This window comes from Somniosus microcephalus, unplaced genomic scaffold (assembly GCF_052327205.1).
Source record: "Somniosus microcephalus isolate GS21.2 unplaced genomic scaffold, FLI_Smic_1.0 unresolved_chr3, whole genome shotgun sequence".
Lineage (NCBI taxonomy): Eukaryota > Metazoa > Chordata > Chondrichthyes > Squaliformes > Somniosidae > Somniosus > Somniosus microcephalus.
In genome coordinates this window covers 72539955-72566054 of record NW_028225181.1, presented here as the reverse complement: position 1 = coordinate 72566054, position 26100 = coordinate 72539955, and the positions used below count along the sequence as shown (strand labels likewise).

The following is a 26100-nucleotide window of genomic DNA, read 5'->3' as shown; positions in this document are numbered from 1 at the left end:
CTCGGAGTTTGGGGGGCCTCGTGCCCGGGCCCGTGATCGCAACCGCTGAGGCGGAAGAAGTAAGACCTGCGACCGGGCTCGGGCTCGAGGGACCCGAGCAACCCGCGCGATGGGAGGGAGCGGAGGAGGAGGCTCTGGTAGGTATGGAGGTCTCCCAGCCTTCGTGTCCCTCCATAACAAAAAGGAGGCACGAGTCCCTGGGAGAGGAGGAGGACCACGAGAGACAATGACCCTCCTCGCGGAGGGAATCGTCGCCCGCCATGGGTGCTGTGCGCACCCTCCCCCACCGTTACTGACATCTGTATTCGGCAGGAGTTGCCTGTCCCTCAGGAGGGTATGACAGATGAGTCTGTCCTGCCTGCACCTCCCGGGGACGGGGAAGAGACCCTGCGCATTGGGGGAGACCGCGAATCTACCCGCGGAGGAAATAACAAAAGAACCATTACATCTTGCCATGTCGGGCGCCCTGGAGACTGGGGTGGGCGAGGCCATTGAGGCTGGGATCGCCCAGGACAGTCCGGACCATTCCCAGGCGCTGCTCGACATGGCCGAGGAATGCATTCAAGCTCCCCAGTCCGCTGGGTTGGTGGCTGATGGCGGTGAGGGGGAAGAACCCCTGACTCCACCTCCGATGCTGTCGCCGGGGGTGTTGGGGGAAATGGGGATAGTGTTCTCCCCAGTTTCCCCATGCACCCCGGTGCCTGGAGCAGAGGGGGGCCATGAACCGCTGCCGCCTCCTGACCCGGCACCTCCGGAGGAGCCCAGGGAGGAATCCTCTGCCACCGATCCTGGGGATGGGATCAAGACAGAGGCGGGGCTGGCTGATAACGACCTCCCGGAGGAGGAAGGGGACCCGGTGGAGAGCACCGAGGACGAGTCAGACTCCGTCACCAGTGAGGCAGAAAATACCCTCATGTCCCCAGCTCCGAGTCCCCCCTCATCCCCATTGTGGAACTCCAGGACTTTCTGGCTGCGTGCTGGGGTCACCCTGGCAAAATCCGGCTGGCCCTAGACAGATGGTCAGATCTGGTACTGCTCGTTGGCTCCGTCCGTGCCGCTGTCAAATCAATGGGCGTGGACGGGGGGTGCGGGGCTGCGCGAGCAGCGTCGGATTAACAAGTTCCTCGCTGGGCTGCTGAGGGAGTGGTGGTCGACAAGCAGCCGCTCTCCCTCCTCCCATTAGGTTAAGTAAAGGTTGCGCTATGCTCTTGTCATGAAGATAACCATAGCCAGCCTCAACATCAATGGCAGCAGAGATGCACGCCGTAGATTTAATAACTTCTCGGTCCTCCGGGACGGGAGGTATGTGGTGTGCTTCCTGCAAGAAACCCACACCGTTCTGGAGGATGAGGCCACGTGGCTCCTGGAGTGGCAAGGAGGGGTCAGCATGAGTCACCTCTCCAACTATTCCAGTGGAGTGACTATCTTGCTGGCCCTGTATTTTCAGCCGGAGATCTTGGTGGTCAAGGAGCACGTGCCGGGCCGCTTGCTCCAGGTCACTGTTCGCCTGGGGGGCGTGCCACTCCATCTAGTGAACGTGTACGCCCCCGCGGCCAGTGCGCAGCAAGTGCACTTCTTTGAAGAAGTGTCCACTCTTCTGGGCTCCATCGACGTCAGCGAGTGCGTCACCCTCGGGGGGCATTTTAATTGCAACCTCGAGGCGAGGGACCGTTCGGGTCCCCTGTATGGCCTGGTGGCGATGGAGAAGTTGAGGGACCTGGTCGGGTCCTTCGACTTGGTGGACGTCTGGTGAAATCTCCATCCCGACTCCAGCGCCTTCACTTACGTGAGGTCTGGAGGAGGAAGGTCCAGAATTGACCGCCTTTACATTTTCCAGGCGTACATCTCCTGCGTTCCGGCGGCTTCCATGCGACTGGTGCCATGCACGGACCACCACCTGGTGTGGCGGAGCTCGTTCCGTTATGCGCACGGGGGGGTCTGCGTACTGGCATTTTAACAACCTGCTGCTGCAGGATGAGCGGTTCCAGGATTCGTTTCGTCGGTTCTGGGCCAACTGGAGAAGGAAGCGGAGGGGCTTCCCCTCCTTGAGGCTATGGTGGGACGTGGGCAAGGCTCACGTCTTTCTCTTCTGTCAGGAGTACGCGAAGGGGTCGACCAAGAGGCGGGAGGCCCACGTCGGGTGGTTGGAGAGGGAGGTGCTCGACCTGGAGTCCCGTCTCGGTCAAGTCGTCAATGACCTGGCCCTACGGAAGGTGTACGAAGAGAAGAAGGGCGTGCTGAAGGACCTACAGCTCGTTGGGTCCCGAGGCACGTATGTGAGGTCGCGGATCCAGATCCTCTGGGACCTGGACCGCGGCTCCCCCTTCTTCTACTCGTTGGAAAAAAGACGGGGGTCTGTAAGCAGCTCTTGGGGCTGCTGGCCGATGACGGATCTCTGGTCTTGGATCCGGAGGGGATCAACGTGGAGACCCGGGCCTATTACGGGGCTCTGTTCTCTCTGGATCTGTCCAGCGACGATGTGCACAGAGTTTTGTGGGAGGTCCTGTTGATGGTCGGCCCGGAGGGCGCCGAAAAATAGGACGCTCCGCTAAGCTTGGCAGAGCTGACTGGTGCCCTCAGCCAGCTCTCGAGTGGAAAGTCCCCGGGGCTGGACGGGCTGACCGTGGAGTTCCACAGGGCATTCTGGGACGTCCTGGTGTTGACTACGCACGGGTCCTGGGGGAAAGTCTGACGACTGGGGAGATGCCCCTCTTGTGGCGCAGGGCGGTCATTGTCCTGCTGCCTCAGAGGGGCGATCTCTGCCTTTTAAAGAACTGATGCCCGGTCTCCCTCCTTACCACGGATTATAACATTTTTGCCAAGGCCATGTCTGCCCGTCTTGGCACCGTGCTGGCCCACATAATCCACCCCGACCAGTCCTACACGGTCCCGGGCCAGACTATCCACGATAACATCCATCTGGTCCGGGACCTGGTCCACCATTCCCAGAGGGCTGGTCTGTCGGTCACCTTCCTTTCCCTGGATCAGGAGAAGGTGTTCGACAGGGTGGATCATGAGTATCTCTTCAGGACTCTGCGCGCATTCGGGTTCGGGACACATTTCGTCACCCAGATCCGACTTGTGTATGCCGCCGCGGAGTGTCTGATAAAAGTTAACGGGTCTTTGACGGCGCCCCTTTGCTTCGGCAGGGTGGTGCGTCAGGGATGCCCCATGCCCCAGTTATATGCCGTCTGCATGGAGCCTTTCCTGCGCCTCTTGCAGAAGAGTTTGACGGGACTGGCTCTGCAAGGGCAGGCGTGGAAGTTGTCCTCTCAGCTTACGCCGATGACGTGCTCCTCATGGTCACAGGTCCCGCTGACTTGCGGAGGATGTGAGAAAGCCAGCAGATTTACTCGGACGCACCCTCCGCCAGGATCAACTGGGAGAAATGTTCTGGACTCCTGGTGGGCCAGTGGCGGGTGGATTCCCTGCTGGAGGAGTTCAGGCCCTTCGCCTGGAGCACCACGCACCTCCTCTACTTGGGAGTCTACCTCAACCCCACCGAGGACGCCTGGCCGGCGAACTGGCAAGAGCTGGAGGCCAAAGTCACTGCTCGCCTAGGACGCTGGACAGGACTGCTCCGAGTGTTGTCCTACAGGGGTCGAGCGCTGGTCATAAACCAGCTGGTGGCCGCCATGTTGTGGTACCGGTTGGTCACTTTGATCCCGCCCCCTGCGTTTGTCGCCAAGATGCAGAAGAAGCTCATCGACTTCTTCTGGGACAAAGGGAAGCACTGGGTCTCTGCCACGGTTCTGAGTCTCCCGCTTAGGGAGGGCGGTCAGGCGCTGGTGTGCCTTCGCACCCGGGCGGCTACTTTCCATCTTCAGACCCTGCAGAGATACCTGTACATTGAGAATCCTCCTTGATGGTGTGCGCTGGCGACGTATTTCTTCCACCAGCTGCACGGCCTCAACTATGACACGCAGCTCCTGTTTGTGGAATTGGGCCATACGCGTGCCTACCTGCGGGAGTTGCCTGTCTTCTACCAGGAACTGCTATGGGTCGGGAGCAGCATCGCCTCCAAGTGGAGTTCTCCCCATCAGGAGTGGCAGCTCTCCTTCAGGAGCCACTGCTCAGGAATCCGCACCTCCATGACCGCTGGATCGGGCGGCTGGCGGAGGGCAGGGCTGTGCCTGGTAAGGTGACCAGGTTCGGAGACCTGCTCGATGGTGGAGGAGCGGGCAGGATGGTGCCGGAGGAGCTGGCGCAGCGCCTGTCCTGGGCCAATGTCCAGCTCGCGGCCAAATCCATCGAGACGCTAAAAGCGGTACTGGGCCCCGACTCCAATAGGTATATCGAGGAGGCTCAGGCACGTGGGGCGATCCCGTCTGAACTGACCCCTGTTCGGACGGAATTCCTCATCGGCACATGGCCCTGAAACCCCTCTCGGGAACCAGCGCCTCACAACTTGAGCCGTCTCGCGGAAATGCCCTCCGTGCCATTTAGTTCTGTGCGGAGGGGTTTCCTGTACTGGCTGCTCCTGCACACTCTCCACTTTGCCATCTTTGCCTGCTGTCCAGATACGCCTTGGCGTGCCATCTTGCCGTCCGGCAGAGGCGGAGGTCCCCAATGGGGGGTGCTCTACGCGGGAGTCCTCCCTTTATCTGTTGGGGACTTGGCCTGGAGGGTGTTGCATGGAGCAGTCCCGTGCAATAAAATTTTAGATAAGTTCACGGACTCCCAGGCCTCTTGCTATTTTTGTGGCCTAGAGGAGTCCGTGTTCCATGTTTATGTGGAATGTGAGAGGTTGCAGCCCCTGTTCCATTATTTGAAGGGGCTGCTCCTCGATTTTTGGCTGCACTTCAGTCCCACGCTCCTGATCTGCTCCTGGGCCTGGCAAAGATGGCCATAAACAGGTCCAGGCAGCGGGTGGTCGAGGGGGTTGTTCGGCCCAATTGCCTGCCTCTCTTCCACGGCTATGTTCATGCCTGGGTGGCCCTGGAGATGGAGCATGCGGTGTCTGCCGGCATGCTTGAGGCCTTCCGAGACTGGTGGGCACCACGGGAACTGGAGTGCATCATCACCCTGGCCAATGTGATTGTAATTTAATTTGATAAGTTTTTTAAATTAATCCAGTGTTTTTAAGCTTCTTTCAGTCCACTTGTTCGGTTGGGAGAGTGAGAGACTCCACTCAGCGATGCAGAGAGCCCTGCAGATGGAGAAGAATGTCGACCAGTGTCTGCTGGATCTGCACAAATTCTCCACTGGCAGCACCGACCCTCAACTGTGTCAATTCCTGGAGACCCACTATCTGGATGAACAAGTGAAGATGATTAAGAAGCTTGGAGATCACATCATTAACTTGAAGAGACTGGGACCCCTGCCTTGTAGGCATGAGGCCTTGTGACTTTGTACAAAGAGCCGAGACTTGAGCTCTGTGAATGTCATTAAAAAAAATAATTATATAAATGCCATAGCATACAAGGCTACGGGCCAAATGCTGGAATATGGGATTAGATTAGACAGGGCTTGATGGCCGGCGCGGACACGATGGGCCGAAGGGCCTCTATCCGTGCTGTATTACTCTATGACTCTATGACTCTATAAATAAATAAACTGCGGGTAGGCCGCGCTGCAGGGTTTATAAAGTTGGAGAACGGTCTCAGGCCCAAATGAGATCCAGCGGCCGAATGTGTTCCGCCGGACGGCAGCGGTGAGAATTATTTTTCTCGGTGACAGGCCCGGGTTACACGCCGCCATCTTGGTGAAGGAAAGACAGGCCGGTTCTACCTGCAGCAGGGCGCGTGCTCGGACATCTTGGTGCAGGAAGAAAAAGTGGGCGGGGCTTCAGGGTCCCAGTGACCAAGAGGGACAATCATTGACTCATTGATTTTATTCTCACTCTGCACACAGCGGGTGGAGAACTGAAGGTTTCAGGGTCCCAGTGACCAGGACAGACAATCATTGTCACATTGATTTTATTCTCACTCTGCACACAGCGTGTGGAGAACTGAACCCAACCAGAGTAGAGGGAGGGGGAAAACTGGGAGTGGAGGAAAGAAATGTTGGAGATGGTGCGATGGGTTTGGATTTCAGCACAGGGAGGAGGGAGAGTGTGTGGGACGGGGATTTACAGCTTTGGGGTTAAAATGTGTTATTTTGGTCATATTTCTAGATTTGCCATTTTCTGCCCACAGGGCAATCACAGTGCACTGACCAACACCTCAGCTTGTCAGAATAGGGCAGGTGGAACCGAGCCAGAGGCAGCTCTGGGACTTCATCTTCTGAGCATTGGGTTGGGAAAGAAGAATTCCATTGTTTATTGGGCCCTGGCGAGCACTGACCCCCTTCCCACAATTTTAATATTTTGATGCATCTGTCTATTTATATACTAGGAATGTTTTAATTGCTTTCATAGCAAAAATGCATTTATTATTAAACCTCCACAGAAGCAACTGTGGTAACAATTGAATAAAACTCAGTGAGCTGTCGGGAGCTGGAACGCTCGACCTGAAAAGGTCATGAGCTGATTCCATCAATGATTTGAAAAGGGAGTTGGGCGGGTACTTGAGGATGAGAATCTTACATGGTTACGGACAACAAGCAGGGATGTGGGACTAAGCACGAGTGCTCTTTCTAAGAGACAGCACAGGCACGATGGGCCGAATGGCCTCCTTCGTGCTGTACTTTTCAATGATTCTATGAAAACTAACAGAACCAAACAAAGAAATGATCTTCCTTGGTTATTGATCATTTCACTAAATTTCAACAGCGTTCTCTATACACCAACAACAACTTACCTTTATATAGAGCTTTTAAAACATCTTGCTGCAGTTGTACAGGGCCTTGGTGAGACCGCACCTTGAGTATTGTGTGCAGTTTTGGTCGCCTTATCTGAGGAAGGATGTTCTTGCCATGGAAGGAGTGCAGCGAAGATTCACCAGGCTGATACCTGGGATGGCAGGAATGACGTATGAGGAGAGATTGTGTTGATTGGGTTTATACTCACTGGAGTTTAGAAGATTGAGAGGGGATCTCATCGAAACCTATAAAATTCTGTCAGGCCTGGACAGACTAGATGCAGGAAGGATGTTTCTGATGGCTGGGGAGTCCAGAACCAGGGGTCATAGTCTAAGGGTAAGGGGTAGGACATTTAGGACTGAAATGAGGAGGAATTTCTTCACCCAGAGAGTGGTGAACCTGTGGAATTCTCTGCCACAGAGGGCAGTGGAGGCCAGTTCATCAAATATATTCAAGAAAGAGTTGGATATATTTCTTAAGGCTAAAGGGATCAAGGGGTATGGGGAGAAGGCAGGGACAGGGTACTGAATTTGGATGATCAGCCATGATTTCATTGAATGGCAGAGCAGGCTCCAAGGGTCGAATGGCCTACTCCTGCTCCTATCATCTATGTTTCAAGGCACTTTACAGTAGGGTAATAAGACAACAATCGACACACATATTTTGTTTGTGGTCCAGTGCACTGACACAAAGTTCCTTCACAACTGTAACAATTTTATTGCGGTTGCTGTGAAGGCTGCGCTCACTCTGCTCGTACCCCTGGTCTCCAAAGGAGGCAAAACAGGACTAATGCTGCCGAGCTCAGCTCTTTTTGATCAGAAAATATCAACTGCTTCGCCTCGCCAGGAAATGCACAAAAGAGGCAGCAGTGCTCATTGGCTGCCCAGGGAAGTCCTATTTAGATTGAACGCCTTCACCCAGAGGGTGCTGAGAATGTGGAACTTGCTGCCACAGGGAGTAGTTGAGGCGAAGAGCATGGATGTATTTAAGGGGAAGCTGGATAAACACATGGGAGAAAGGAATAGAAGGAGATGCTGATAGGGTGAGATGAAGAGAGATGGGAGGAGGCTCGTGTGGAGCATAAACACCACATGGACCAGTTGGGCCGATTGGCCTGTTTCTGTGCTGTACAATCTGTGTAATTCTATGTACTAAGAGAGGAGAGAATGTTCCATGGAAACTAGAATTATCTGTTCCGAATTTTAATCCTGAACTTACAGTGATGTCTTTTGTAAACTGCTTTTACAGGGAATATAATCGGCCTTTGAATGTGGAAGGAGAAACGTTTGCCTGTTCTGTCTGTGGGAAAAGATTTCAAAGATCGGTGTGACTGGAAAAGCACCGAGACACACACACCCGAGTGAGAGTGTTCCAGTGCACTGACTGTGGAAAGAGCTTTAACCAGTTACACAGTCTGAAAAAACATCGCACCGTTCACAGCGGGGAGAAACCGTACACGTGTTGTGTGTGTGGATGAGGCTTCAACCGATTGTCCAACCTGGAGAGACACAAGGACACCCACACCACGGAGAAACTGTGGGAATGTGGGGACTGTGGGAAGGGATTTAGCTCCCCGTCCTGGCTGGAAACTCATCGATGCAGTCACACCGGGGAGAGGCCGTTCACCTGCTCCAAGTGTGGGAAGGGATTTAGTCAGTCATCCCACCTTCTGACACACCAGAGACTTCACACTGAAGAGAGGCCATTCAGTTTCTCTCACTGTGGGAAGAGGTTCAGGCAGTCATCTCACCTCATTGAGCACCAGTGCATTCACACTGGGGAGAGGCCATTCACATGCTCCGTGTGTGGGAAGGGATTCAATCAGTCATCCAACCTGCTGACACACCAGCGAGCTCACACTGGGGTGAGGCCGTTCACCTGCTCAGTGTGTGAGAAGGGATTCAATCAGTCATGCAACCTGCTGAGACACCAGCAAGTTCACAAGTGACTGCAGAGGTTCGATTCTGCTGTTATTGCTGCTGTTAATCACATCCAGGACTGAACCATGTTCATTCTGACAGTTGGGGTTTGTTTCTGCTGATGTTAATAACCACTATAACTGGGCTGGATTTTAATATTCTGGATATATAGCTGATTGAGTTGTCGGGGCTGCAGTGTCCCTTTAAGTACTGCTGTCTGAACTTTCCCCTTAATTTCTGATGAGTGTTCCTGAAATATTTTACAATAAAATTATGAACTTTTACTTCAATCGTATATTAATCTTTGCTATAAAATCTACAATTCATTGTCTGAAAGATTCCATTGATTATCATCTCCAATTAGAAAGTGCTGATTAATCCTCGCTGACAACTCTTACTGACTTGCACATTACACACAGTGGCACCTCCATTATCCACCAGAAAGAAGGGGAATGGGAATTGGTGGAGAATCGAGACTCCCCAAATGTTGCCCCTCCCGTCTGCTACAGCAATCCCCTCGGCACGGGAATAGAGACAAGTCCAGTTATAGTGATGGGATGAGTTAAAGGTATTTACTCAGACGGGCGGAAGGTGGGAAGTGATTTTCCATGGGGATTGGTGCTGGGACCACTGTTGTTCACCATTTACATGAATGATTTGGACTTGGGAATCAGAAGTACAATTTCAAAATTTGCTGATGACACTAAATTGGGGGGTGTAGTTAATACTGAGGAAGACTGTGATAGCATCCTTGTAGAATTATTCAGTTGTGTTCAGTAAATAGCACCATCTTTTAATTTGCTTTGACTGATCACATCACTATATAGTTATGTGAAAAACAGAAATCATTAAAAGCTCCCAATTTCAGAATTGTCAGATTCAAACTCAACTTCTTCCAAGTATAATCTAAAATTTCAAAAATTGTAATGGATGTAGGCGAGATATTAGGACTGTTGTCTAACACAATCCAAACACAGTGACACACAGACAGATGGGCAGGTGTAGCTTCACAGCAAATCCTTTCAAGCCTCAGTAAAAAGTGGCAGACTGGCAATCCATTGTTCACTAATGGAGTTGTGATCTTTGTAAATTAAGAAATGGAAATGTGTCAAAGAGTTGATTAACAGAGTGGGGCATCATCTTCCTTTGATTTCTATTTCTGACACCAGGCAACAGGAAAAGGTCATTACAACACGACATAAACAGACTCTTCAGGTGTGAGACATCAGACTTCAGAACAACACGTCTGCCAGCTCTGGCTACAAACCCCAGTACAGTCAACCTTTCAGAAGCTGCAGCCCTGATTAAATGACTGGTAGTTTGACATGTCTAGTAGAGCTTTTGTATCAAAATAGAATAAATGTATTTGTGACACACACACAATTAATAATTCAATCACAATGTGATTGTGAGGATCGATTATCGCCTCTTGATACCTTCCGTGTCCAGCGGTCGAGGAAGATATCAAGTGAACCGGTGGACACCGCCTGCTCCCTCTCCAGGGCCACCCGGGCAGGGACAAGACCATGGGAGAGAGGCAGGCAGCCAGAGTGCCCCCCCCCATGGGCCCCACCCATCCTGGGCCTACAAATTGCTGTTTTTGCCAGGCCCAAGAGCAGGTCCAGGAGAAGATCCTTCGACTTACCCACCCCCTGCGCACCGGGCGGGCAAAGATTAGGAGCGTGGGGCTAAAGCGTACCCAAGAGTTGAGGAGCAGCCCCTTCCGGGAACTACATAGGGGCTGCAACCTCTCACACTGAATATATACACGGCCCGTGGACTCCTCTAGGCTGCAAAAAACACATCTGGCCTTGGAGTCCGGAAAGGAGCTTAAAATCTGTTGCACACGACATCTCCCTGCAACAGTCTCCACCCCAGATCCCCAATGGTGCTGGGAAGGTCTCCTGCATAGAGAGCCCTCCACTGGGGTACCTCGCCTCCGTCAGACAGCAAGGTGGCCCGCCCGTCTGATTGAGATTGGGCAATAAACAAAATTAATCTATAAATGACACAGAAACCCAAGTCCCCGGGTTCTCAGCCCTGGTGTGAAGTACGCTGGCCACCAACTTTCCATTACTAACTCGCACCTCAGGCCCCGCCCAGTCTGGTTGATTTACTAAATGTTTTCTAACTTGGGTTCAGGCCTGTCATTCTGAGGGAAACAAGGCCTCATTTATTGGTGTGTCCCACCCGAGCGGCTGTTAATGGCTTTAATAAACTGGCAGCAAGGCTTTTTTTAAAGGTGGAAAGAGGTGAAAAACGCCACTAGCGATGCCACAAAACTCACGGACAGAGAAATCCACTTCATCAGCGCCCCCGCCACAGGACTCAATATTCACCCCCTCCACCACTGGTGCACTGTGTCTGCAGTATGTACGGTCTACAAGATGACCACAGTCAGGCCGTGTGGAGTCAAGGGCCAGGCAGCAGAATGGATGGAAAGATTGCAACAAACTTCCCTTAACTCCAACCCTCTGATTTCTGTTTTGTAGCCAGCTTTCCATCCATTCTGCTGCCGGGCCCTTCACTCCACACGGCCTGACCTGGGTCATCTTGTCGATCTTACATACCGTTTATGGATAGCAAGCTGGTCACAAAACAGAAAACAGAGAGTAGGGGTTGGGAGCAGCTACTCAGACTGGCAAAAGGTGGGAAGTGGTGTTCCACAGGGAACGGTGCTGGGACCAGTTTTGTTCACCATTTACATAAACGATTTGGACTCGGGAATCAGAGGTACAATTTCAAAGTTTGTCAATGATACCAAATTGGGAGGTAGAGTTAATCCTGAGGAAGACAAAATGCAAGAAGACATTAATAAATTTCAGAATGGGTGTGTAATTGGCAAATGAATTTCACTGTAGATCAGTGTGAGGTGGTGTGTTAATGAATTTCACTGTAGATCAGTGTGAGGTGGTGTGTTTTGGTGGGAAGAATAAGGAGGCCACACACCATTTGGACAAGGGGGTGAAATTGGGTTGCTTTGTGCCTCCCGTGATATTCAGCGGTGGAGGTAGTCGGTAGCTCCCCGCGGCACTGCACCGCCGGCAATGATGTCATCGCCATGCACAGCACCCCGGCTGCAACCTTGGGTTGCAACCCCTGACCTATCGCCGGATGATGTGTCCGACAGGATCAGGGGTCATTCTTGCAGCCGCAGCAGCGCCACTTAAAGGGCAGGTGTCAGGCGGCAACTTTTTATTTTGGCCGACTGCCAGCACTTGCCCCCTTCCCCTTTCTTCTTTGGGGTGTCAGCCGTGATCGCTCAGCCTGGCGCTCCTCTTGATCCGACACCCCACTCCCCGGTGGTCCAGCAGGGCCCCGGTGTGCAGTGCTAGGCTCCTCCCGGTTAGTCAGGGAGGGAGGTCTGCTATGACGCGGTGCTATGTGCCGACGGGCATAGCGCTGTTACATGAAGTGCCGGGAAATTCACTGGTAGCGCCCCAAGAGGGAGGGGAGCGCTTCCAGTAGCACCCCGCCTCCTGCTTGGGGCGCTACCACTGAATTTAATGCACAGGGACGCTAACTTTTTTGGGGGCTAAAATTAGCCCCGGTGACATTAGCGACCCAAAGGGGGTGCCACCGAATTTCCCACTAAAAGTCTAAATGGGCCGGAGGAGCAGAGGGTTCCAGGGATACAGATACACAAATCACTAAAAGTAGCAACACAGGTTAATAAGGCCATTAAAAAAAAGCACTGGGTACATTCCTAAAGGAGCCTTCTGTTCCATGCCTAGGAGCTCTGAACCATGGCAGAGAGTGGCTGGGACACGTTTCTCACACGCCTCGAGATTAACCCGCACGGCAACTTTGCTGTCAGTGAAGAGAGAGAAGAAAGACCAGAGTGCCGTTTGCCCCTCAGGGTGGCCCTGAAGGACTGTGTCCAGGCTGGAGTTTTGTTCCCGCTGTATGTGATGCGCTATCAATAACTCAAAAGACTGAGATTAAGCGAGTAACTAACAGGCTTTTATTAACAAGAGAATGAAGGTGTGCCTCGAGTGGTCGACCGGTCCAGAATGCAGAGGGACTGTGGAGCAGTCACCTTTATACCTGGACTCATGGGAGGAGCCAGCCGAGACATGTATAGGCATGTACACAGTGGAATACAAACAGTGGTTTACCACATTCACCCCTTGTTTAAAATTGAGTCCGGCGGCGTGAAGTGTATTAAAAGTTAGTGTATTGGAGTCTCTCTGGAGGTCTTGTCTGCCGCTGTGATCGACGTGGCGACGGCAGCGGTAGTGAATCTTCCAGCGTCGAGTCCCGCGTAGGCTGGGGCACTGGTGTGTAGTCCTCGTAGGCGTCGAGCGGGTCGCAGGGCCCAGGCCTGCCGTCTGCTGGGGCTGGATATCGGATCATGGGGGGGGGTGGTAGTGGGTAGTGGGTTACTGCGGCCCCTGAAGGTGCGAGGTCTCGTATGGAGACTGCGTCCTCCCGCCCGTCCAGGTACGCAATGTAAGCATACTGGGGGTTGGCGTGGAGGAGGTCGACCCTCTCGACCAGGGGGTCCATTTCATGGGTCCTCACGTGTCTTCTCAGTAGGACAGGCCCTGGGGACGTCAGCCATGGCGGTAGCGATGTCCCCGATGTGGACTTCCTTGGGAAGACAAACATTTTCTCATGAGGGGTGGCGTTAGTGGCAGTGCAGAGCAGTGACCGAATAGAGTGGAGCGCATCGGGGAGCACATCCTGCCAGCGGGAGGTCGGAAGGCCCCTAGACTTTAAGGCTAGCAGGGCGGCCTTCCAAATTGTCGCATTCTCTCTTTCCACCTGTCCGTTCCCCCGGGGGTTGTAACTGGTGGTCCTGCTTGTGGCAATACCCCTAGCTAGCAGGTACTGACAGAGTTCGTCGCTCATAAACGATGAGCCCCGGTCGCTATGGATATAGCTGGGGAAGCCGAACAGGGTGAAGAGGTCGTTCAGACATTTAATGACCGTGGCACTGGTCATGTCCGGGCAGGGGATGGCAAACGGGAAATGGGAGTACTCATCAATAACGTTGAGGAAGTACACATTGCGGTCGGAGGAGGGGAGAGGCCCTTTAAAATCAATGCTCAGGCGCTCAAAGGGGCGAGTGGCTTTTATCAGGTGAGCCCTGTCTGGTCTATAAAAGTGCGGTTTGCACTCAGCGCAGACTTGGCAGTTCCTGGTCATGGTCCTGACCTCCTCAATAGAGTAAGGCAGGTTGCGGGCCTTGATGAAGTGGAAGAACCTGGTGACCCCCGGGTGGCAGAGGTCATTGTGGAGGGCCCACAGTCTATCGATCTGCGCGCTGGCACAGGTGCCACGCGATGGAGCATCCGGGGGTTCATTGAGCTTCCCGGGCCGGTACAAGATCTCGTAATTGTAGGTGGAAAGTTCGATTCTCCACCTCAAGATCGTGTCGGTTTTGATTTTGCCCCTCTGCTTGTTGTTAAACATAAAAGCAACTGAACGCTGGTCAGTGAGCAGGGTAAATCGTTTTCAAGCCAGGTAGTGCCTCCAATGACGCACGGCCTCCACAATAGCCTGGGCCTCCTTGTCAACAGCGGAGTGTCTGGTCTCCGGGCCCTGGAGGGTTCGTGACAAGAAGGCCACGGGTCTCCCCGCCTGATTAAGGGTAGCGGCCAGGGCAAAGTCGGACGCGTCGCTTTCCACCTGGAAGGGGATGGATTCGTCCACTGCGAGCATGGTGGCTTTGGCAATGTCTTCTTTGATACGGTGGAAGGCTAAGCGGGCCTCTGCCGTCAAGGGAAAAGAGGTGGACTTGATCAGTGGACGGGCCTTGTCCGCATAGTAGGGGACCCACTGGGCGTAATAGGAGAAAAACCCTAGGCACCTCTTCAGGGCCTTGAGGCAGTGGGGCAGTGGGAGTTCCATAAGGGGACGCATCCGGTCGGGGTCGGGACCGATGGCTCCGTGTTCCACAACACAGCCAAGGATGGCGAGGCGGGTTGTGCGGAATATGCACTTCTCCTTGTTATACGTCAGGTTCAGGAGTTGGGCGGTGCGGAGGAATTTTCGAGGTTTGCGTCATGGTCCTGCATGTCATGGCCGCAGATGGTCACATTGTCCAGATATGGGAAAGTGGCCTGCAACGCATTTTGATCGACCATCCGGTCCATCTCCCTTTGGAAGAAGGAGACCCCATTGGTGACGCCAAAGGGAACCCTAAGGAAGTGATAGAGGCGGCCGTTTGCCTCAAAAGGCAGTATACTGGCAGTCCTCAGGGCGGATAGGGAGCTGGTGGTACGCTGATTTCAGGTCAATGGTCGAGAAGACGCGGTACTGCGCAATCTGGTTGACCATATCAGCTATGGGGGGGGAGTGGGTAAGCATCCAGCAGGGTGTAGCGATTTATTGTCTGGCTGTATTCGATGACCAGGCGCTGCTTCTCGCCGGTCTTAACGACCACAACCTGGGCTCGCCAGGGGCTGGTGCTGCCCTCAATAATCCCCTCCTTCAGGAGCCGCTCCACTTCGGTTTTAATGAAAACCCTGTCCCCGGCACTGTATCGCCTGCTCTTTGTGGCGATGGGCTTACAGTCGGGGGTGAGGTTAGCAAACAGTGGGGGGGGGGTGACTCTGAGTGTGGAGAGGTTGCACCTGGTGCGCGGCGGGCAATTTTGAAGCTGCTGGCTGCGGACTGTGAGTGGGGGGAGTGGTCCACCGTACGCCATCGCAACACTTTTAAGGTGGCACTGAAAATCTAACCCCAGTAGAATGGAAGCGCAGAGGTCGGGCAGGACCAGAAGTTTAAAATTATCGTACACAATCCCATCTACTACGAGTGTCACCACGCAGTAGCCGCCAATGTCCGCCGACTGGGACTCGGAGGCATAGAAATCCGCTGGTGCGCAGGCAGGACTGGGAGAGAGCAACGCCGCACCGTGTCGGGGTGGATGAAGCTCTCCGTGCTCCCAGAGTCAAAAAGGCAGATTGTTTCGTGACCATTTACCTTAACCGGGCCAGTTGGTGCGGTCTCGCTTGGTCCAGCGTAACGGAGGCCAGCGTAGGGGTCGGTGTGTCGCTGCGGGTATCAGATGAGGCGGTGTTGGGGGCCTGTTGTGTCCCGGCTGTCGTCCAAGATGGCGGCGTCCATGATCCCCATGTGGCTGGAGGCGTCCAAAATGGCTGCTGTTCCGGTGGTTCGCACATTGCTGGGGAGGCCCAAGTTGGCGGCCCGCACAGCCCACACGCGGCGCTGCTGGGGATCGGGGTGGCTTTGGCTCTGCAGACGCTGGCGTAGTGTCCCTTCTTCCCGCAGCCCGAGCAGATCGCATTTTTCGCCGGGCAGCGCGCTCTGGGTTGTTTGGCCTGGCCACAGAAGTAGCATTTCTGGCCTTGGGGCACTGCTGTCTGGCCTTGGGACACTGCTGCGGTAGTTGGGCCGTTGCTAGGCTGTGGCTGGGGTGGCACGGCGCTATGAGACGGTCCTACCGTGTCCCAGGCTGTCGTTCCCCGCGGCGTCCACGGTGCAGAGGAGTAGGCATCCATACCCCGGTAGGCTGCGTCCAATGACAGTGCGAGTTCAGAGGCCTTGTTGAGATCGAGGTCACTCTGCTCCAACAGTCGCTGTCGGGTGTAATTGGACCTGTGGCCCGCTACAAAAGCGTCCCGGATAAGTTCCTCTGTGTACACGGCGGCCTTTACATCCTTACAACCACAGGCCCGGCCAAGCACAGACAGTGCCTGAAGGTATTCCTCAGTTGACTCCCCAGGAGGTGCCTAGCGTACACCTCGTTCACTGGGCGCGTGTACTGGTCCTTGAGGAGTTTGATAGCCTCCGCGTACGAGGTCGCGTCCTGGATGACCGAGTACACTCGGTGGTTCACTTTGGAGGTCAGGACATCCAGTTTGTCCTCGTCCGATTTGACCGTTGCAGCGGAGGCGATCAGGAATTTTTCAAAACACCTAAGCCAGTGAGTAAACTTGGTGGATGAGTCCTCCTCCCGATGATCTAAGTCCAGGCATGCTGGTGTGAGGATCTTCTCCATTATAAAAACCTTGTTAATAAAATTGATGCGCTATCAATAACTCAAAAGACTGAGATTAAGCGAGTAACTAACAGGCTTTTATTAACAAGAGAATGAAGTTGTGCCTCAAGTGGTCGACCGGTCCAGAATGCTGAGGGACTGTGGAGCAGTCACCTTTATACCTGGACTCGTGGGAGGAGCCAGCCGAGACATGTACAGGCATGTACACAGTGGAATACAAACAGTGGTTTACCACAACGATCCTCCCCCAGATTGTCCTTTCTGAGCTCTAGCCAGGTGATGCTAAACACTCAGCTGGAAAAGAAGAAAATCTAAACAATGTGTTTAAAACAAAGTTGATTTATTGGACATATATCCAGAATATTAATAACCCCTGTAACTGGGCTGGAGTTTAACATCAGCAGAAACAATCCCCACCTGTCAGAGTGAACATGGTTCAGTCCTGGATCTGATTAACAGCAGCAACAACAGAATCCAACCCCTGCAGTTACTTGTGAACTCGCTGGTGTGTCAGCAGGTTGGATGAACGAGTGAATCCCTTCCCACACACGGAGCAGGTGAACGGCCTCTCCCCAATGTGAGTGCGCTGGTGTGTCAGCAGGGTGGATGACACAATGAATCCCTTCCCACACACGGAGCAGGTGAACGGTCTCTCCCCAGTGTGAGCGCGCTGGTGTCTCAGCAGGGTGGATGACTGAGCGAATCCCTTCCCACACACGGAGCAGCTGAACGGCTTCTCCCCAGTGTGAACACGTTGATGGCATATCAGTTGCCCGGAACTTTTAAAGCACTTCCCACAGTCCGAACATTTAAAAGGTCTCTCCCCAGTGTGAACTCGCTGGTGTGTCAGCAGGTGGGACGATAGAGTGAATCCCTTCCCACACACGGAGCAGGTGAACGGCCTCTCCCCAGTGTGAGTGTGCTGGTGTACAGTGAGGTCAGATGAGTGCCTAAACCCAGTCCCGCAGTGCGAGCACCTGAACGGTCTCTCGTCAGTGTGAACACGTTGATGGCGTATCAGTTCCCCGGAACTTTTAAAGCACTTCCCACAGTCCGAGCATTTAAAAGGACGCTCCCCAGTGTGAACTCGCTGGTGTGTCAGCAGGTGGGATGACTGAGTGAATCCCTTCCCACACACGGAGCAGGTGAACGGCCTCTCCGCAGTGTGAGTGTGCTGGTGTACAGTGAGGTGAGATGACTGCCTAAACCCAGTCCCGCAGTGCGAGCACCTGAACGGTCTCTCATCAGTGTGAACACGTTGATGGCGTATCAGTTCCCCGGAACTTTTAAAGCACTTCCCACAGTCCGAGCATTTAAAAGGACTCTCCCCAGTGTGAACTCGCTGGTGTATCAGCAGGTGGGATGACTGAGTGAATCCCTTCCCACACTCAGAGCAGGTGAACGGCCTCTCCCTGGTGTGAACGGTGCTTTTTGCTTCCATCTTCAAAGGCCGATGATATTCAGTTCCTGATGAATCGAGTGACTGTCAGATCTTAACGTGATGTTTGGTTTGAGTTTCCCGTCTGCAAATCCTCCCCTTCTAATACCCTGTAAAATGAATTTATAACAGGGAGCGTGAGAGAGAACCCACTAAAGAGGCAGGTTGTGAAATTGAGCTCAATGAATCTGCTCATTTGTGGGGCCGGCACGAGAAAAAAGTGACCATGAAAGCTGCTGGATTGTCATAAAATCCGACTGGTTCACTAATGTCCCTCAGTGAAGGGAATCTGCCACCTGGTCTGGGCCTCTGGCCTCTATGGGAGGAGAGAGATAGAGAGAGGTGGGAGTGGGCGAAGGAGATGGACTTTATACATCTGCAACTCGACCAGAACTTTGACAGAACCTCCAAAACCCACAACCTCCAGCACCTAGAAGGACAAAGGCAGAAGGTGCATGGGAGCACCACCACCTCCAAGTTCTCCAAGTCACACACCATCCTGACTTGGACATATATCGCCGTTGCTACATCATCACTGGGTGAAAATCCTGGAACTCCTTACACAACAGCAATGTGGGAGTACCTTCACCACACGGACTGCAGCGGTTCAAGAAGGCGGCCCACCATCACCTTCTCAACGGGAAAATGGGGATTGGCAACATATTCTGGTCTTGCGAGCGACACCCACATCCCAAGAATGAATTAAAACAAATCTGCAGATGTAAACTGGATTAAAAGCCTCTACAGAAATACTTATTCCTAAAACAATACTCTTTTACATTGTAGGGACAGTGTCTGTGTAACAACCTAATCTCCCCCAGAATCCACCTCCCTTGAGTCTCACATTGGAAATTGTTGGGTCCTCCTGGGCTCAGAAGTACTGGGGGTTAAACCCAGCAGCTTCTCCTCCATCTCCACTCCAGCTCAAACAGAAGCAACAAAAAGACCTAAACAGGCGGCCAGGGACCTACCTTCCATCAGCCTGCAATAAAACTCTTCCCGACAGCTACTGACTAATGGCAGCCGCAGCGCCCACAATTCACCGCGCCCCAGAAACCACTCTATCCAACTCGCTGATTTACCCGCTGAGAATGCACATGCTCCCCGGGGCCGCGGGCCATTCTGGGAGCCTGGCTCCTGTCCTTTGTCCAGAGTCGGACTTGGTGGAACCAGCTGATGAAACCGGGAAGCGGCGGCTCGGATGGGGGAGGCGCTGCACCCAGGGTTTCCTGGTGCCAGGGCCCTGGCCACACGTCCGCCGGGCCCGGCCGCTCTGATTCTGATTGAGGTTCTTGATGAGGCAACAGAGAGGGTTAATGAGGGCAATGCGGTTAACATGTTGTACATGGATTTCCGAAAGGCGTTCGACAAGTGCCACATAATAGGCTTGCCAGCAAAGTTGAAGCCCATGGAATAAAAGGGACAGTGGCAGCATGGATACGGAATTGGCAAAGTGACAGGAAACAGAGAGTAGTGGTGAACGGTTGTTTTTCAGACTGGAGGAAGGTATCCAGTGGTGTTCCCCAGGGGTCGGTACTAGGACCACTGCTTTTCTTGAGATAGAGATATCTATCTTCTATCTATCTATCTATCTATCTTCTATCTATCTATCTATCTATCTATCTTCTATCTATAAAAGGATACATCTGTCTGTCTGTCTATCCGGCTATACACTCTAAAGTTATAGAGCGTACCTACACGTGCGTTACATCAAAAGAAAGCTTGCGATTCCGGAACGGTCGTAAGCGTATTTACGTTTTGGCCGGACAAAAATTGCGCCCGCGGTATCCAAAAACCGTTCAAAATTCCGCTCATTAGCATTGAGTTACATCGAGGTCGACCAATCGTACGGTCCAGCGACCCGACGGTCGACCAATCGCGGCATGGCAGCGGCGGGTTCCTGGCGCGTGTGGGCGGGCCCTCCTAGAGTCGAGTGACAGGACGATTGACCAATCCTACGCTTCAGTGACCTGACGGTCGACCAATCGGTGCGTGTGTGGGCGGGCCATATCGTTCTGAACCGAGGTGAGTCGACGCTATCTTGATTCCAAACTTTTCATTTCTTTTTCCCGCTTTCTGCGTGCTTCTTTTCAAATCTACATTTCCACCAAAAAAAAAGTAGCTTTTAAAACACAAATTGTTTAAAAAAGTTAATTCATTTGTAAATCTTTTTTCTAACCTCTATAATTTTCCTACCTTTCACCGTTTTTCCAGGCAGGCCTCGAAGCCTGGGCGTCTGTTGCCCAGCCACGCCCGAGCTACGCACCGGCCATCCCGCTGGGCCCGATTCCGAACCAGCGGCCAGCCATCTTGGTAAAGGCTGGCTGGGCTCACTGCAAGCTCCTCACGCTGCACGGCGCACCTCCACACAGAGCGCAGCCAGAGGGAAGCGAGCAGGCTCGGGGGCGGGGGGGGGGGGGCGGGGCTCGGGAGGGGGAGCGGAGAGGGTTACTCCGGCAACCGGGCTCGCCAGCCGCAATCAGCCGTCTCAAGCCGCTCAGGCCCGGAGATCGGGAGGCGGAGAGTTACCAAGGCAACCAGGCCCGGCCAGCCGCAATCGGCCGTCTCAGGCCCGGCCTCGGAAGGGCAGGGCTCGGGCTCACCAGGGCACTGCGCTCGACATGTCAGTGCGTGGGGCGGCACGGAGCTCAGCGGAGCCATCGCCGGCAGAGGGGAGAGGGTCTGCTGGCTCCCCCCTCCCTTTCTCCCCCCCCTCCCTTCCTCCCCCCCCTTGGTGACCGGGAGGGGTCGCTGTGCCGGACTCAGTCCAAACCGTCGCTCCCTGTGCGCATGCGCGGACTATCGTCTGTCAATCAACCATCAGCCAGAAGAGGTCGCTGGCGAGACCAGTGAAGAAAGAAACACTTGCATTTCTATAGCGCCTTTCACCACCACCAGACGGCCCAAAGTGCTTTACAGCCAATCAAGTACTTTTGAAGTGTAGTCACTGTTGTAATGTAGGAAATGCGGCACACAGCAAGCTCCCACAAACAGCAATGTGATAATGACCAGATAATCTATCTTTTTGTTAAATCTGTTTCTCTCTCTACGGATGTTGCCTGGCCTGCTGAGTGTGTCCAGCATTTCCTGTTGTTATTTCAGATTTCCAGCATCCGCAGTATTTTGCTATTATCCTTTTGTTACATTGATTGAGGGATAAACATTTGCTAGGACACCGGGGATATTTCCCCTGCTCTTTCCCAACAAACCGTCCATATTCTCCTGTAGCCTGAGGCTTCCCTCCTCGCTATTTACCACTCCACCAATTTTCGTGTCATCTGCGAACTTACTGATCATACCTCCTACATTCATATCTAAATCATTAATGTACACTACAAACAGCAAAGGACCCAGACCCTGTAGTACACCACTGGACACAGGCTTCCAGTCACAAAAACAACCTTCGACCATCACCCTCTGCCTCCTGCCACTAAGCCAATTTTAGATCCAATGTGCCAAATTGCCCTGGATCCCATCGGCTCTTACCTTCTTGACCAGTCTCCCATGTGGGACTTTGTCAAAAGCCTTACTGAAGTCCATGTAGACTACATCAACTGGACTGCCCTCATCCACACAACTGGTCACCCCCATCAAAAAATTCAATCAAATTGGTTAGACATGATCTCCTCCCTGACAAAGCTATGCTGACTATCCTTGATTAATCCTTGCCTCTCCAAGTGGAGACTAATTCTGTCCCTCAGAACTTTATCCAATAATTTCCCTACCATTTATGTTCGGCTCACTGGCCTGTAATTCCCTGATTTATCCCTACTACTACCCTTCTTGAATAATGGTACTACGTTAGCTGTTCTCCAATCCTCTGGCACCTCCCCTGTGGCCAGAGAGGTTCTGAAAATTTGTGTCAGAGCCGCTGCAATCTCCTTCCTTGCCTCACACAGCAGGCTGGGATACATCTCATCTGGGCCTGGGGGTTTATCCACTTTTAAGCCTGCTAAAACCACTAGTACCTCCTCCCTCTCAATACTAATTTGTTCAAGTATATCACAATCCCCCTGCCTGATTTCTATGCCTGCATTGTCCTTATCCATAGTGAACACAGATGCAAAATATTTATTTAAAACCTCACCTATATCTTCTGGCTCTGCACACAGATTGCCACTTTGGTCCCGAATGGGCTCTACTCTTTCCCTGGTTATCCTCTTGCCCTTAATATACTAACAAAACACCTTGGGATTTTCCTTTATTTTGCCCGCCAGTGTTTTTTCATGACCCCTCTTCGCTCTCCTAATTTCTTTTTATAAGTACCCCCCTGCACTTTCTGTACTCCTCTAGGGCTTCCACTGCTTTTAGTCCTTTGTATCTGCCAAAAGCCACCCTTTTTTTCCTAATCCCTTCTTGTATGTCCATCTCCAGCACCGGTGTGTATCTGAGTCAATGGGCCTCTCTCTGACCATTCTCCCCAGTCCATCTCCAGGACCAGTGTGTATCTGAGTCAATGGGAATCTCTGACCTTTCTCCCCAGTCCATCTCCAGGACCAGTGTGTATCTGAGTCAATGAGACTCTCTCTGACCTTTCTCCCCAGTCCATCTCCAGGACCAGTGTGTATCTGAGTCAATGGGCCTCTCTCTGACCTTTCTCCCACGCCCCTCCCACTTTGCCCCAGGTTCCCAGAGATTGCCTGAGAGAGGCCGGCGCTGCTGTAAATGTCGGAGATTCTCTGATCCACACTCACCGCACCATCCGCCGCTCCTCAGTCCCGCCGCCATTTTATCTCCGTCCTCAAACCGGAGCCGCATCCGGGGACTGCGAGCAGCACCGCGCATGCGCACTGCGGCCACGCAGCGCGGGCTTAAAGTCCCTCACGGAGTCCGTCTCTTCTATTGGCTGCGACTCGTAGAATGACAGCTGCGCTCACCAATCGCAGCCCGCAACGCCTCGGGGCCCCGCCCACTGTGTTAAGGCCGCCGCCAGCTCCGGGGTCACGTGGCTCCTGATCGGCCGTTCAACCGCCTCAGCGCGCGGGTGAGGTCATAGCCCCGCCCACCCGCGAGCCCTTGTTGCCCAAGGTGCCGGCCGACTGCTGTCCCTTCTCCCCGGGCGGGCGGCTGTCCTTCCCCCGGGGGCAGACTCCTCTCTAACTCTGTTCTCCAACTGCTCCTCCCCGCTCCGGGCTGCGGCTTTTATAGCAGCCGCCGGCCCCGCCCAGCCCAGCCGCGCCTTCTGATTGGCTGAAAACCCGGCAAGTCTCCGCCTCTGATTGGCGCGTTTTTCAATCCGCTCCAACCTCGGACACCAACGAAAAAGGCGGCTTATAGAATAAGAGCTCGTCTGTGAATCAGACTCGTTATTGTTAAAGTGATGGCCCTCTGTGGGACTGAATATTAACCAGTTATTAAAATCATTGCATCTGTGGGACTGAATATTAACCAGTTATTAAAATCATTGCATCTGTGGGACTGAATAATAATCATTATTGTTAAAATCATTGCATCTGTGGGATTGAATAATAATCATTATTTTTTAAATTATTGCATCTGTGGGATTGAATAACAATCATTATTGTTAAAATCATTGCATCTGTGGGATTGAATAATAATCATTATTTTTTAAATTATTGCATCTGTGGGATTGAATAACAATCATTATTGTTAAAATCATTGCATCTGTGGGATTGAATAATAATCATTATTTTTTAAATTATTGCATCTGTGGGATTGAATAATAATCATTATTGTTTAAATCATTGCATCTGTGGGATTGAATAATAATCATTATTGTTTAAATTATTGCATCTGTGGGATTGAATAATAATCATTATTGTTTAAATTATTGCATCTGTGGGATTGAGTAATAATCATTATTGTTTAAATTATTGCATCTGTGGGATTGAATAATAATCGTTAAAATTATGGTATCTGGGACTGAATAATAATTAAAACTATGGCATTTGTGAGACTAAATAATAATCATTACTGCTAAAGATTGTCATCTGTGGGACTGAATAATCATTTTAATTAAAATTATAGCATCTGTGGGACTGAATAATCATTAAAATGGCATCTGTGAGACTGAATAATTCATTATTAAATTCTGAATTATGGCAAATTGATCCTTTACACACATACACATACACATACACATAATCCCCACAGTGCAGATAGAGGCCATTTCGGCCCATCGAGCCTGCACCGACACATATCCCACCCTATCCCTGTAACCCCACGTATTTAATCCCCCTAACATTAAGGGTCAATTTATCATAGCCAACTCAACCTTTAAAATTACTGGTTCCTGAATTGACAGATTTATTTTCATTTTAGCTTTTCAGCGACCCGCTTATAAATGAGTGCTTTGTACAAAACAGGGCAGTGACAATGCATCATTTTGTTATATATTTGTTAAATTTCAATCTATTTTAAATTAACGATATACTGTATTACAAAAACACACCAGCAAAATCTGACCATATGACAAAAAAATGAAAGTGAGGGTTAAATAAAGAAAGGATGATAAAACATTTTTTTAAAGAGTTTCATTCTTTATGCTGTCCATATTTCAAATGTCATTAGTCAAATGAAAATAAATAGTCCCTTCTGGATCTGGTGAGTGTCTCTGAAAATAGCCTTTGGGTTGAGTTTTTAAGGTGGGAGGAACGAGAGGCTTTATTTGCAGCTGGTGTATTTGGTGACAGTTTTTGTCCCCTCCGAGACGGCGTGCTTGGCCAGTTCCCCGGGCAGCAGGAGGCGGACGGCGGTCTGGATCTCCCGGCCGGGAGGAGATGGTCCGGCGTGCTTGGCCAGTTCCCCGGGCAGCAGGAGGCGGACGGCGGTCTGGATCTCCCGGGAGGGAGGAGATGGTCCGGCGTGCTTGGCCAGTTCCCCGGGCAGCAGGAGGCGGACGGCGGTCTGGATCTCCCGGCCGGGAGGAGATGGTCCGGCGTGCTTGGCCAGTTCCCCCCGGGCAGCAGGAGGCGGACGGCGGTCTGGATCTCCCGGGAGGGAGGAGATGGTCCGGCGTGCTTGGCCAGTACCCCGGGCAGCAGGAGGCGGACGGCGGTCTGGATCTCCCGGCCGGGAGGAGATGGTCCGGCGTGCTTGGCCAGTTCCCCGGGCAGCAGGAGGCGGACGGCGGTCTGGATCTCCCGGCCGGGAGGAGATGGTCCGGCGTGCTTGGCCAGTTCACCCCGGGCAGCAGGAGGCGGACGGCGGTCTGGATCTCCCGGGAGGGAGGAGATGGTCCGGCGTGCTTGGCCAGTACCCCGGGCAGCAGGAGGCGGACGGCGGTCTGGATCTCCCGGCCGGGAGGAGATGGTCCGGCGTGCTTGGCCAGTTCCCCGGGCAGCAGGAGGCGGACGGCGGTCTGGATCTCCCGGCCGGGAGGAGATGGTCCGGCGTGCTTGGCCAGTTCCCCGGGCAGCAGGAGGCGGACGGCGGTCTGGATCTCCCGAGAGGGAGGAGATGGACTGGCGTGCTTGGCCAGTTCCCCGGGCAGCAGGAGGCGGACGGCGGTCTGGATCTCCCGGCCAGGAGGAGATGGTCTGGCGTTTGGTGCACTCTTTTGGTTGGTGCTTAAACAAATTGACTGTAAATTAACAAAAGTTCAAATAAAACTTAAACAAATCAAATTAAAATTTGGTGGTCCGGGTTGATGATGCACTCCAGTCCCCGCGGCGCCCACCGGTCGTGGAAGTACTCAAGCCTGCCGGCGGGCACCGCATGCTCCATCTCCAGGGCCACCCGGGCGCGAGCATGGCCGCGGAAGAGAGGCAGGCAATCTGGCTGGACGACCCCTTCGACCGCCCGCTGCCTGGACCAATTGATGGCTTTTTTAGCCGGGCCCAGGAGCAGGCCTACAAGGAGGTCCTCCAACCTGCCCGCTCCCCTCCGCACCGGGTGACCGTAGATCAAGAGCGTGGGACTGAAGTGCAACCAAAAATCGAGGAGCAGCCCCTTCAGGTAATGAAAGAGGGGCTGCAACCTCTCACACTCCATATATACGTGGAACACTGACTCCTCCAGGCATGGCGTTTGGTGTAATGGATCAGGCGGGAGGCCTCGCAGGACTCTGA

The 26100-nt window shown here is 52.9% G+C and overlaps 1 protein-coding gene and 2 pseudogenes across 2 annotated transcripts in view; 1 reads left to right on the top strand and 2 right to left on the bottom strand.

Annotated features, from left to right (window-relative positions):
- LOC147091986 (uncharacterized) overlaps positions 1–23200 on the bottom strand; it is a 39179-nt gene extending 15979 nt beyond the window's left edge. The window contains exon 1 of the mRNA XM_085976974.1: positions 22765–23200. The gene's annotated coding sequence lies outside the window, so the exon portion shown is untranslated. The remainder of the gene's footprint in view (positions 1–22764) is intronic.
- LOC147091987 (uncharacterized) lies at positions 455–8703 on the top strand (annotated as a pseudogene).
- Positions 16956–26100, bottom strand: part of LOC147091982 (uncharacterized) — a 104817-nt pseudogene continuing 95672 nt past the window's right edge. Inside the window, exon 4 of the transcript XR_015075169.1 lies at positions 16956–18044. The product of XR_015075169.1 is annotated as an uncharacterized LOC147091982 (transcript). The remainder of the gene's footprint in view (positions 18045–26100) is intronic.